This window comes from Lissotriton helveticus, chromosome 5_1, assembly GCF_964261635.1.
Source record: "Lissotriton helveticus chromosome 5_1, aLisHel1.1, whole genome shotgun sequence".
NCBI classification, from domain to species: domain Eukaryota; kingdom Metazoa; phylum Chordata; class Amphibia; order Caudata; family Salamandridae; genus Lissotriton; species Lissotriton helveticus.
In genome coordinates, this window is record NC_136065.1 from 1764071103 (window position 1) to 1764085334 (window position 14232).

General features: G+C 43.5%; 1 long non-coding RNA gene across 2 annotated transcripts in view; it reads left to right on the forward strand.

Annotated features, from left to right (window-relative positions):
• Positions 1-444: 444 nt before the first annotated feature.
• LOC144753813 (uncharacterized) overlaps positions 445-14232 on the forward strand; it is a 208296-nt gene continuing 194508 nt past the window's right edge. For both annotated transcript variants that reach the window (XR_013594542.1, XR_013594543.1), the window contains exon 1: positions 445-626. This is a non-coding gene — a long non-coding RNA (uncharacterized LOC144753813). The remainder of the gene's footprint in view (positions 627-14232) is intronic.

A 14232-nucleotide genomic window follows, 5' to 3' on the forward strand; every position in this document is an offset into this window, starting at 1 on the left:
AAACACAAACAGAATCTTTCTTTTCTTAGCAGATCTATTTATTTATGTCAGTGCAAGAGAGGTCCTCTGAGTGTACCTCAGCCTGGGGTGGTGGGGGGGGGAAGAATCAGGGAGATGGTAAACAGACAAGGTGAATCAACACCCCCTCTCCCCCCCCCCCCCCCCCCCCCCCCCCGCCCGCCACCCCCACTGCTTAAAGCCATCAGAGGCAAAGGACAACAATAAAGTGATAATAAAACATTTTTATTATCATTTTATTTTTCATCCCGCCGGCTGCGACTTCTGCAGAGGGAGGGGCGTGGTCACCCACACTGACGCTGCAGCTGCAGCACCAGGAAGGACGGTGGAGTGGTGAGCACTGCCAAGAGCACATGATGGTTTGGCCTGCCCTCTGAGGCCAGCCAAACCATCATGCGCACTTGGCCTTTCTCCACCTAGCTGTGTTGTATAGATGAGTGAAGAACCAACGCAGGCATCCAGTCTATGCCTGAGCGCTGAACTGAGGTGCTCGCACATACTCCCAGCATGTGAGCAGCACTGGGATCGGGAGCTGGGAGCCTGCGGGGTGTGCAGCAGTTCCCACAGGACGCGAGGATCGGGAGAAAGGTGGCAGCCATCGGAGCAAGGTAAGTGCAATTTTCTTTATTTATAATTTTCTTTTTTATGTTTGTGTTCAATCTCCCGCTCCCGCTCCCGCTCCCCCTCCACCTCCCGCCAACACTTCACAATATGAGTGGCCGATTGCTTGGTTTGGCAGTGTGCCACGAACAGAAAGGGAGGCCGCTGACAAATGAAAAGAAATTTAGGGCATTCCGAGAAAATAGCCATTCAGTCTGACTCTCCGAAACTGGACCACTGGCTGAGTTCCACAAAAAGAGTTGTGGACAAAACATGTGCATATTGCGATAAGCCAACAAGGCAACTGAGTGCGTGAATGTACCTGCTGAAGAAATTGATGTGAATATAAAAAGGTCACGATTCTGATGGTTTTTATTTCACCATAGTTGTTGATGTAACCAGAAAGTTTCATAGTCAGAATATAAATTCACGAATGAAAACAATTCCTTCAGCAAGCATACCATGTCTTTCTTAAGTAAGACTGCAGCTAGTGGCGCACGTGTGCTAGTTTTCTCATGCATACATTATGCACTTCTCTCAATCTATTTGCTAGTTGGAATACCTTTCATTGGCTCCAGGTGGATAAAATAAGAACCAACGGCTTGAATAGCAGAAACACTTATTATTTACAGCAGTAAAAAGTGGATAGGCTTGGCAGCAAGCACTGTGTAAATAAAAAACATTGCATTTGAGGAGCGGAGCTCTCTCTGGCAACTAGTGTAAAAACAGACAGCATTTTCTGTTTCTGCACATTCCTCTCAGTGAACAAGAAGCTTCAGGGTAAATGGTATTATACTGTAACTGTTAATAAATAAAGCACAGCTGTATTATATTTAAAGTATACACTGAATCGAATACAATATCCATTTGCAGGCACAAATTGGCTATTGTGATTGTCTTCTGTGGCTTTAGAAGGGTTTCTCTGTACTATTAAAATTGTGGAGTGGATGCTTAAGAAACAAGTTCCATGCATCTTGGTATTCTTAGTTCCACATGTCCAGCATCACACTCAAAAGAAGGTGGGAAAGCAAAAAATAACATGCATTAAAAAATATATGGTGCTGCTTTATAAAGTGCCCCCACATTTGCTCCCCCAAAATAAGCCCCTTAACATGTGCTACTAGCAATGCTATAACGTGCACTCCCGTCTAAGACTGCTCTTCTGCTATGGTGGATTTCTGATGTTAATTCCCATACTGGAGCATGGCGCCTGCCAAAAACAGGCAGACGGAGCAAGCTACCTAATGTGGGAGCGTCATGGAGGCGGACGCGGCAAAAATTGCAGTGAAGGAGGTGGGTGCTAGGGATGGGCCAACAGAAACAACATGGGTGGGAGAGGACGGGCAAACAATGAGAAGGAAGCAAGCAATGATGACAGGGTAAAGAGCAACAAAAAAAAGACAATCTCAGTCACTTCTTGCATGACATAAAATAGTCACTGTGCCTTAAAAGTGTCGGATTTAGAAGGTGAAAGTTAATTCCTTCACAACTGTTACTTTCGGTATTTTAGCTCACATGTGGAGTTGTGTCCCCAGTCTTCTTTCTTAAGTTATGACTCCAGAAAATCTTAATTTACAGAGGAAAATCATGAATAAATTAAATCAACCTGGTTTGTAGGCACACAGATTTAGGCGCTTTACCTTGCCCAATTAGCACCCACTGGTCATACTGAGTGTCCAACTGATGCCTCTTCTTGGACAGCATGTTAGTGTCCAAGTTGAGCGCTGTCTGCTTTGGCACGCATTGCTGTGGTGCTACTCCATAAAAGGAGAAGAGTAAGTCAAAGCTTGGTGGCAAATCATACAGCTGCAGCTGGGTTTAGAATTATGCATAAAATTTGTTATCTCCTATGTGTGACGAGTGGTTATAGCATAGCAATTTATTTATTTATTTAATTTATTTAATGGTTTTGTAAAGCGCGTAGTAACTCAGAGAGCATCCCAGCGCTGACCTGATTCTCCAAGGATTTCAGCTGTATGGTGAGCTTATGTCTGTGGGAAAAGGAGGGTCTTTAAGGTTTTTCTGAACTGGAGGTAGTTCGGTTCTGTCCTAAGTTTCCGTGGTAACTGGTTCCAATGTTTTGCCGTGTGAACCGAAAAGCGACGGCCACCGGTCTTGGCTTTTCTGACTCTCGGGACTATGATAAGATTTTCTGCACCGGACCGGAGGTCTCTCTCCGCTTTGTATGGGATGAGGAATTCTTTAAGAAGGGGGGGACCATTATTATTGATGGTTTTGTGGGCCAGGCAGAGGGCCTTGAAGACGACCCTTTCTCTGACTGGGAGCCAGTGGAGGGATTTAAGAGCCGGCCTGGCGGAAGATCTTCCTGGTGTGCCCGTGAGTAGACGGGCAGCAGCGTTTTGGACTTTTTGTAGTGAATTCAAGGTGGCTTCAGGGGCTCCCAGGTAAATGGGGTTACAGTAGTCTAACCTTGCCAGGATTAGACCCTGAATGAGGAGCCTCCTTGCAGTCTCAGGGAGCAGGGGGAAGACCTTCCTGCAGGCTCTGAGTAGCCCAAAACATGTCCCCGCCGTTTTTTTAGCCTGGGTTTTAAAGCTCATATCCTTCTCAATCCATACACCAAGGCTCTTGACCTCTTCCTTGGGTGTAGGAGGATCACCTAGGCAGCTAGGCCAAAGGTGAGATGGTAAAAAGAGCCCCTTGTGGCCCATCAAGAGGATCTCGGTCTTGGACCCATTCAGTTTGAGTGAAGAGAGGTTCATCCATCGGTGGACCTCGGAGAGGCAGCTGTGGAGATCCGATGGGGCATGGTGGGGATGTGAGAGGGTTACGACCAGTTGAGTATCGTCGGCGTAGTTGATAATTGACACGCCAAACGAACTGACCCTCTTCTCCAGTGGGGCCATGTACACGTTAAACAACGTGGGGCTCAAGGATGAGCCCTGTGGTACTCCGCACCGGAGGGGGAAGGTGGATGAGCAGCTGTCATTTTCCCGCACCTGAAAGGAGCGTCCTGATAAAAAGGATTCTAACCATTTCAGGGCTGTACCCTTTAGTCCGATCTCTCCCAGTCGATGGATTAGGGTTGGGTGGTCTACAGTGTCGAAGGCCAAACTGAGGTCCAGGAGGATCACTGCCACTGATCCTCCTGTGTCCAGAATGTTTCTGGCCTTCTCTACCACTGCCAGGAGGGCGATGTCCGTGCCCTGACCTGGGCGGAACCCTGTCTGGGAGACCGCTAAGAGGTTGTTGCTTTCTAGGTAAGATGACAATTGTTTGTTTACCAGCTTCTCTGCGATCTTGCTGTTTCCAGGAAGGAGGGATATGGGCCTGTAGTTGGTGAGGTCCAGCGGGTCTAAGGAAGGTTTTTTTAATAGACCTTTAACAGCTGCCGTTTTCCAGCTGGAGGGGACTATGCCCTCCATGAAAGAGGAGTTGATCAGGGCCGTAAGGGTGGGGATGATGGTGCTCGACACTTTTTTTAGGAAACGGAGGGGTACAGGGTCGAGGGGGGAACCACTTTTAATTGAAGCCAACGTTGCTCCTACTTCTTCCGTTGTAACGGGGCCGAAGGCATCCAGGAAGGGTTGAAGGTGATCTAGTGACAAAGGAGGATGGGTAGAGGTGGCAGTGAGATCCTGCTCTGTGTGGGTTTGATCGGGGGGAGGTATGGTGAGAAGAATTTTTTGAATCTTTTCGTCAAAGAAGGTGGCTAAGTTGTTACATTTAGTTTCAGCTTCTTTGGGGTCAAGGTATTTGAGTGGGGGGTCAGGGGCGTGGATGAGTTCTTTAAGAACCGAATAAGTTTCGTGGGCCGAACAAGCGGCGTTTTTAATTCTGTTCTCATAGAAACTGGTTTTGGTGTTACAGAGCTCTTTTTTATAAGTTTTTATAGAGGAACGGAATGACTCTTTTTGTTCCATGGTTTTTTCCTTCCTCCAGATACGTTCATTCCTTTTGCAAATCTTGCTAAGAAGGTTGAGTTCCGGGGTGTACCAGGGTGAGGGATTAACTCTCTTGATGTATTTCAGAGAGTGAGTTTTGGGCAGAATGGCATCGAGCGAATGGGTGATCCAGGTACTGAATTCTTTGTCCCCTGCTAAGGTGTCATGGGGGGGAGGCGGGGCGCTTTCCCTGAGTTTGGCTGCCCACACGTCTGGTTCCAGTCTCTGCCAACGTCTGGTATACGTTCTGGTTTTGGAAGGTGGAGGGGGCGGAGTGGAGATGTCCCATACTAGGGAGACCAAAAAGTGGTCCGTCCAGGGAAGGGGGATATGATCGAGCGTTCTCAGATTAGAGATATTCGAAAGAATCGGATCAAGCAGTTGCCCTCTTTCATGAGTGGCCCGTGGGTTTTTGAGATCCAGGCCCATTGAGGTGAGGTCCTGGAGTAATTCGCTGGCCTGCTTGTCATCAGGGTCCAAGAAATGTACATTCAAATCTCCTAGTAATAGGTAGTTAGTGGTGGTGGTACATTTGATGGACGTCTGGTCGATAATTTTGTTTGAAAAGTCTCCTAGATTGCCTGGTGGACGGTATATCAGTGTCCCTGACAGCGAAGTGACTGGGGATATTTGTATTGTATAATGGCAGCTTTCGTATCCCTTGATGTTGCCGTCAGATGTTCTGCAGGTGAGAGTATCCTTAAGAATTATCGCTAGTCCACCTCCCCTCCCTTCAGGTCTGTTCAGTGAGTGCATGACGTATCCGGGGGGGAGTGCTAGGACGATGTCTGGGCCACTGCTGGGGGTAAGCCAGGTTTCTGTTAAAAACAGAATATCTAGGGCATTGTTTATGATTAAAAGGTTCACTTCGTGTGAGTGTTTTACGAGCGACCTGCAGTTAAGTAGGCCTAGGAGCAAACCCTTGGGTGCCACCAATGTTTATGATTGACATAAACATACGCAATGTTTCACAGAGCTGCCCTCAGCACTTTCTTTGTTGTATGCTTGCATTGGTAAGGCCCAGTAGTTATATTTGTGGGAAACAAACCTTGAAGGTTGAATTGCATCTAAATACCACTGCAGAAGCTTTTACCTGTGATCAGATGAGCAATCGTTGCTTCTCTGCTGTATCAGGTTGTGCGCTTCAGGGCACATAAATAAACCATTTGACATTGTTTGCTTAGACAGCAGTTTGCAAAGAACAATGCAGCTGACTGTTATCTGGACATAGGCAAACAGTATGACTAGCTGGAAACCAAGAACAAAATAGTCCCCCAAACAACAGATAAATAACCGAGGCAAAAAGATACAGTAGTTGGTCCCTGCTCCATGGGAAGAAAGATAGACAAAGAAGCGGGTCAAAGATGAAGGATTGACCACTAGCAAGCAAGTATTTTTAAAGGACCCTGAGACAAACAAATAAAAAGCAGTGGGCGGGCTTTAAGCCCACAAACGAAATACAACAGGTCTCAAAGCTCATCCGAAAAACAGGGCTGCATTGGCAATTTTACAACACTGTTTTCAAATTAATTGATTAAAAGCTTGCATGTATAAATACATCAGAGTTTGTTGTGGTCTAAGACTTGTAAATTCCCCCACAAACAAAAGTGTAAGAAATGATAGAAAAAGAAACAAAAAAAGCATTTTTCAGTCCAATTACATAAATATTGTCTGAGTAGCTATGTATTTTACAAACACTTCAAATAACCTGGCATGCTATTGACATGGAGGAAAATATGAATTTACGATGACTCATTAGATAACAATGCTATTCCTTAGGTTAGACTGATATACCACTCAGATTACAGAGGGATTGCAGGACCAGACAGCAGGCAGATTCTTAAGCTTCCACTACTTTTGCTTCTACTGATGATAATGTCATAACAAATGTTTACCAAATAACTGGTGAAGTGCCTCCACATGAATCTTGAAATAACAGCCATAGCAGCAACACTGCACTTGCACCAAGGACCTCTTGTTGCCAAAGTATCATGAATTATCCCCAGGGCATCAGTTCTATATACCCAACCACCATTCTGTTTAAAAGGCTCCCATGAGCCAGCAAGCTGATGACCTTTGGAGATGCACCTGGGTGCCTGGAGTGGTACTGTGACCTTAGAGGAACTTGGCAGCATTTCCAGCAATCCCAGATGATTTTTCTCTGCTCTCTAATACTGCCGCTCTCTACTGATGAAGGGCTCAACCCAGAAACACTTGGCTAGAGATATACAGCAATGTCTGCACCAACTTTGGTGAAAAACTCCAGTTAATTTTGAAGTAAGCATGAACTGTGTACCGCATCTACCGGGATGCATAGGGGCAAACTGTGCTGGGATGTGAGGCAGTGTGCTCTGAACCCCTATTCTATCAGTTCTATACATATTGCGAAAGTAAAGGTGTTATACTTTTGTCCACAAACATCTACTTCACCTTATTGAAAATCTAAACATTTCTTTCCAAAAGCAAACTTTGTATTGACTAATAAATTGAATTCTTCCAAAAAAAAGCTTGTATGTTTAAAAAAATAAAACTAGCTTTTCATTTAATTAAGTACTTTAATCTTCTACAGGCCAATAAGGACAGCATCTACCCCACATGCAAATGCATCACAATCACTCACATGCCAGAAATGCTCATAATGTGAATGGTCATGACTAGGCCTGGGTTAATTATGAATTACACTGGCATAATTTGCGTAATTGTGAGGATTTTGCCTGCATTAGTTGGCATGATTACATAGCATTCATGGTATAAATGTACAGCGACTGGCACAATTTATGGTAAACATTTACTATAGAGGTAAGCAAAGAACATAATGTAAGCAGTTGTTAATTGTGGTGATTTTGTTCAAATTCAACATTGTTCAAAAACTGACATAAGGACACACTTTGCCATAAAATATAGCACAGAATGACGGATTTGCACATTACAAGTAATTTCATGCAGTTTTGCAGAAGTTTTGCATAATTACACGAGAGAAAAATTATGCAGATTTCTCACACCTCTAGTCATGGTCACCCGTCATGATCTGGGCCTCCACTCCAAAAGCAAAAACAACAAATGAAAGGACAGAATGCTGAACAATGCATTCACCCTAGTACAGAGGTCTGGGCCTAAATCCATTGTTTGTTTGGTCTCCAAGGCCGCAAAAGCACCCACTTTTGCAAGTTCAATACATCAATACAAATTAGAAATCCAGTTGGACTGCGACCCATACACAACCAGGGATCCAATGGAACTCCAAACCCTCTTTTGTAAATGAACAATATACTCAAAGTAGCACCACAAAACAGGGGGTAAACGTATATAAAAATGTGAGCAGTAACCACACAGAATGAGAAAATAAATGTAGCTATACATGGCATGGCCAGTGAAAAGAATAGGAACATTACAAGCATGATTAGCAAGTTCACAGAATCCTAACACCCTATTGCTACTTCTAAGTTCTTTGATAAATTTTATCAGAAGCAACAAGGCCATTGCAACACTACTGCGCTGCCGTTGTGACACTTTTGCAATGCAGCAGCACCGTAAACAATGTGATCAATTTACAAGGTAACGCATCTAGGGAGATGAGTCACGTTGTAAAGCCATGCGTCACATTATATCTGCGTCTGGTATAATGTATGCAGGATGGGCGTTCCCACACAGGAAAACCTTACAGAAGTGACGCAGTGTAATGTACATGATTTCACTGTGCCACTTCTAGGATGACACTGCATCAAAACATTATGCCTGCTTGAAGCAGGTGTAAGGAGTGACGCAGTACAATGAGTTTAGGCCTCCCTATGCATTGCTGGAGTTGTGTCGTGCTTGCGAAATAACTCCAGCAATGCGTGACTTTTGGGCCAATAAATGTGTTAAAATTTCTGACGCGTCTGTCAATCCTTGCGCCATGGTGCGCTGTATTGTAAATACAGTGCATCCATGGTGGCACAAGGGTATCGCAGGTAGGCGCAGGAAAACTGACACATCTCTACAGATGCATCAGTTTCTTTAAAATTTGCCCCTGAGGTTCTTAAAATGTTCTCATAGCGCACCTTCTCTCAGTAAGAAATAGCTGTTTGTCTAATCTTTAACACTGCCCTTGCCTAAGAAAGATAAACAGTGCAAGGCTGAAGGCCATTTGTCTGCACCACTCCTGGAGCCGCCTCCAACCAGTGTGACCTCTGGCATGATCGTTCTAGCACAAAGCCCCTTACTAACGTTGTGTGAGATACCTAACTTTTTATAGTATCAGATTCCAAATTTGATCTCATATCCATACTAATATTATAAAGAGAGAGCCCAAACCTTTGAGGTGGGTAATCTCAGTAACCACAGCACCAATCACAACACCCAATACAGCGTTGGAAAGGGCAGTTGCAGCAGAAGGACTTAGGCTATGCAGACGGCCACCATATACATTTAAAAGGTAAAAGAACCGTGCCAGCAAAGTAGTCCCTTGTGGGCGTGTCTGCGTTGTGCTGTGGCCATGGGCTGGGGGCGTGACTAACGCTGGGGGCATGTGGTACGGCCATCACATCGTGGGCTGTGGGCGTGTGCTGGGGCGTGACAAATGCTGGGGGCGTGACAAACGCTGGGGGTGTGTGTCCGCCCTTCATGCCATGTGAGTCGTATGTACAAGCGCCAATTACGTTGCTGCGCAGCATCAAGGGTCACGCTGGGGGCATGACACGCTGGGGGCGTGAGAAACACTGGGGGCGTGAGAAACGCTGAGGGTGTGTGTCGGGCCTTCATGCCATGTGAACGCAATTGCGCCTCATCAAGGGGCACGCTGGGGGTGTGAGAAACGCTGGGGGCATCTGCTACATTCTGCCCTTCATGCCATGTGGGTCGTACATTAATCAGAAGATCGTCTGCTGTGGCTGTGTGCTGGGGGCGTGACAAACGCGTTCACCTGGAGGCCTGGTAAGTAACGTTACTGCAGCCTCTCCTGCGTGCTGTTACTGAACTCTCTCATTCGACGAAATTACACGCGCCTGCTACCATCAACCAGGGCACTAGCCGGGCTCAGGCGGCGGATCAGTACACTAATTACATGCTCCTGATAACATCAACCAGGGCTGCAGCTGGGCCTCAAGCGGGAGAACACACGCCTGCTAACATCAAACAGGCCTGCATCTGGGCCTCAAGCGGGGGAACACGCAAATGAGCCTGTCTGCCGGGACAATTACTGCAGCCTCTCCTACTCGCTGTCACTCAACTCTCTCATTAAACGGATTTACCCGCGGCTGATAACTCTCTCATTCAACGACATTACACGCGCCTACTAACATCAACCAGGGCTGTAGTCGGGCTCATGCGGCGGATCACGACACCAATTACATGCGCCTGCTAACATCAACCAGAGCTGAAGCTGGGCTTTCTCCGTCCCTATTCTAATGAAACAAAAAATGTTATCTACCGCGAGATTTTAAAATACATTGCCCTTGCCAAATACACATATTAGACACATTCTATTTCATACCCGGACAACGTCGGGACGGGCTGCTAGTTTATAAAATAAAACAGTACTTGCAAACACTAAATCATCAACAATACTAAACAAATATGGTGATAAATGTGTCATCTAAATGTACATGTAGATTATATGCCCTTTTAACTTAAAAAAAATTCAAATTCCACAATAAGCTTCCATGATGTCATGGCACTCCTCATAACAAAACAATATGCAAGCCTAGATTGGAGGCAGATATGATGCTAACATTTTGCAGGTCTAAAAGTTCACACCTTCTACTAAAAGAGATAAAAGAATCTGAAAACAAGCATATAACGAAAATAGAAAAGGTTTAAAAACAGGATGTCACAGAAGAAATAATTAGATCGACTACTCAAACAAGTTGGCTGAGCTCCTTGGACTTATGCTTGATCAACTTCCAGTGACAGCTGTTTGAAAGGTTTTGGAGGTTATCGTCTTCTTTGAGCTGACCTTTACCCCACAAGTCAACAGTGACATCAAGAACATCTTTCACCATTTACACCCACTTCCAAGTGTCATTCACGTGTCTATTTGCTCACTTTATCACTTCGCTGACCTACTTATGTATCATTGTTAGACTTCGGACATCTTCAGCATGATATTTATGCATTTATATATAGCTCAAACTTTACCCAAAGGTGTCAGAGAACTTTACAATAGAACTAGCTACATTACGTAAGGACTTCAGAGTACATGCATTACATAAGAGATACAAAACAGATAAACTCTAAACTCACATAAGAATGGTAGAAAGGACATATGTCTACTACAGATACTAGAGGTTAAAGTTACATATTTACAAGTTGCAAATTCACTCAAGATTACATTTTAAGAAAATTTGAAGTGATTATGGTTGGACAAAAATATATTAAATATTTACAGAGCATGATCTTCTCGCAATTGTTGGTGGTTCTTGCGGTGCTCGTTTAGCCAGGCCTTCAGGGTGTTGTTGCACCCAGGGGTAATGATCTTGGGACTGGAGGAATTCCCGAGCTGGTGATAGACATATGTCCTCCATGCTGGTTGTGCGGTTGCCTCAACATCTCAAAGACAGCAGCAGAGATCCACGGTAGCCATGCTCTTCTTAATCATCATTTCCTTCATCATTACATCGCTCAGCCACTCACGCTCCTCATGACAGCGCCGCTGTTGTTCCAGGACAGTCTCCATCACGTTACCCAGAGAATGTAGACCGAAATCAAAATGTTCGAGTCCACCATTCTCCGGAAGCGATCACTACGCTCCATCCACCGTGATGATACACTTACTGGAAGCCGAGACCAGTCAGGTATGAGTAATATATAACTAAACATTAACAATGATAAAATATTAAATATGATGACACATTCAAATTGGTAGATTTGCATTTTGTGTAATGTTTCTGAAATTTCACTTAATTACATAGAAGGAAACTATTCAAATTTCACACACCGCTAGTCAAACAGTGCTTATTGTGGCTTATGTTACCTCTGGCATTTTCATGAACCACTAATCATGGAAAGTGGAAATTTGAAAATGATTAGTAGGTTTTAGGATGTAATAGCAGTAAGCTTTTGCTAGCTGTAGCATAAGTTATAATTTGTGTTCTAACAAGGCATGCATTGCAATATTGAACATGCAAAGCACCTGGATACCCTCACTGGTGACAAGAATCGCTCTACAAATACACTGATTGATTGATTGATTGATTGAACTTGCACAAACAAAGTAGACTGCCATCCAGGAAGAGGAGAGAACCTATCTGTCACAAAAGTAGAGAAAAAAGACAAACTGCTACTTTTATTTATTTAATTATGAATCATCCAATTTCCACTTTTTATTTTTCACTGTTACTTATGGTCCAATAGGAAAGATAAAGGGTGACACCATTTTTTATTAATTCAACAATTATACTTGTGAATAGGATATCATTAAAAAATCTATTGAATCTGTATAGTGTGTTACCACTATGAATGTTGTGTTTGAGGTAAAGAAAAAAGCATTTATTATGGCAAATGTGAACTTATGAAACGTACAGTCATTAATCTTTCGCCTTGCAAATGAAAAAGCATGGTACAACAACAAACAACAAACTATTACAAAGATAACCTTAACCTTCCTTAATAACAAAAGTCATCAAAAAGATTTTTTGAAGTGCTCATTGGTGTAATGATGATTACAATCTAATGGCCTTCTCCTCCTAATCCTTCTGTTTTTTATTTGTCTAACCTAAGGGTCACTTATCCAACCTGATAGTCACATGTTTCTCATTAGCCCAAATGACCATCACGCTAACTAACCTGCCTGCTTCTGGGAATGGCTTCTGAATTCGACCAATGCCCCAAGTTTGACCACATAATTGATCTCATGTTAATTCTGGTGATGTTCAATTGGGAAATTTTCTTCAAGAAGTACCTTACAGGGCAATTGGTTGAACAATGTTGTAAACTGGAATGTTCAATGGAGAAAGATACAATGCAAAGATGATAGGCCAACTACAACGCGGACACGGAAAAGGTTTTTTCTCGTTTCTCTCGTTTTCTCAAGCTTGGGAAAATCACTGTAGCCGCACTTTTGAAATTTTGGCAGTCCTATGAGAGACCCGCGGTTCTAGCCCCACGATCGTGTAGTGTCTTAGCACTCTCGCCACATACACCAAGAGGGGTGTTTACTTCATTATAGATGTTTCCCCTGACAAAGGGACCCCATTTCAGTCCCCAAATGCATTGGGCCACCAGCATCTTGAAATGAAAATGTGTTATTTTGAATTTTGATTTTTTGAGCAAATTGTTGACTTATGCTTATACAATTTATATGTATAATCATTGTTTTGGAAATTGCAGAATTAATTGTATACTAATGAATAAACCTGTACGAATAAGGTGTTAACAATTCATGTTGTAATTTGTGAGATCGAATTAATTTTTGTTTAGTTGTACGCACCCGAGTCTGATAGGCATTTGGTGCCAACTAGCCCCTTCTTTTTAAGCCACATTGTAAGGCATATAGGAGAGGGTGCCAACATACCATATATTGTGCCTCAAAGTCTACGACCTCAGACGCATCAACAAAACATCAAACAAGCTAAAGACATCATCAACATCTATCTGGAAAATCAACTAATTGATGATCATATTACTCTCTAAAACAACCGCTCAATTTCAAATTGCACGTGTAAACATTAACTGTTACTGAAGAAACCCATAGCCAACCCATGTGACCTAAAGCTACTCGCGAGTATTCAGTGTTCTTTATCACAAATACATCTTAGCAAAAGAGGTGGCCAACAAACTTCAAGAATTCATTGAATATAACCATCTTCTGCTACATTGAGCCTTCACACCCATGCAGGGAAAGTTTACTGATCCTTTAAAACATTAGTGTAGAATTCCAAATGAGCCTGGATGATGCAACCCTTCAATTCATTGATCTTTCTGCAGCTGGCCGTACTGCGGAACTCTAAAGCATATTAAAAAAGACTACGCAAATTAATTGGGTATCTATCATGGCCTAGCAAAGCATGTGTTCATCCACAACAATAAAAAACGAACAAATCGGTGCTGGATCCTAGCAATCCTGAATAAGAAGCATGGCATGCAGTGCCTCTCATTAGTTCCTAGTCTTGGAGCTGATAATCGATAAATCTATACTACAGCTAGCAAATATATTAGACTACGTTGAAGGTATCGAATTAAACAACTATTTTGTGAGCCAAACAGGCAACATTGAGGGACTAAGCCACACACTAAACTGGAGAAATGAAAACATCCTCTACCTAAATGGAGCAACAATTGAGATTCTAGTGGTGGAAGTGTTAGGGAAAAACAAATATCTCGCAAATTAAAACTAGGGATGGTTTTTGATAAAGATCTACTGTTTGCTCCCCAGGTCAGTTGCGCAAACTTACCATTGCCTGTGCCCAGGAAAATCCTTATGCTAATGCACGTCAGTTATTGAGTGGAGCAGGCAAGATCGTAGTGATGAGACAACTGATTATACATGGCTCCCTGGAAACCACACAAATTGCGAGGCTTAAGGGCTAGAGCGGTACAACTTGAACCTGAGGAACTAGGTTCGAGCCTGGCAGGAGGCTCAAGCAACCTGAAATTCTGGGCAAATCACTTAATCTCCCCATGCATGAAAACAAAAATAATGAATGTGTCCATCTGTGATGCAATTGGCGCTAATGTAAAGCGCCCTGATACCTTTGGGCGAATATGCGCTATATAAAACTTCAACAAAAAACAA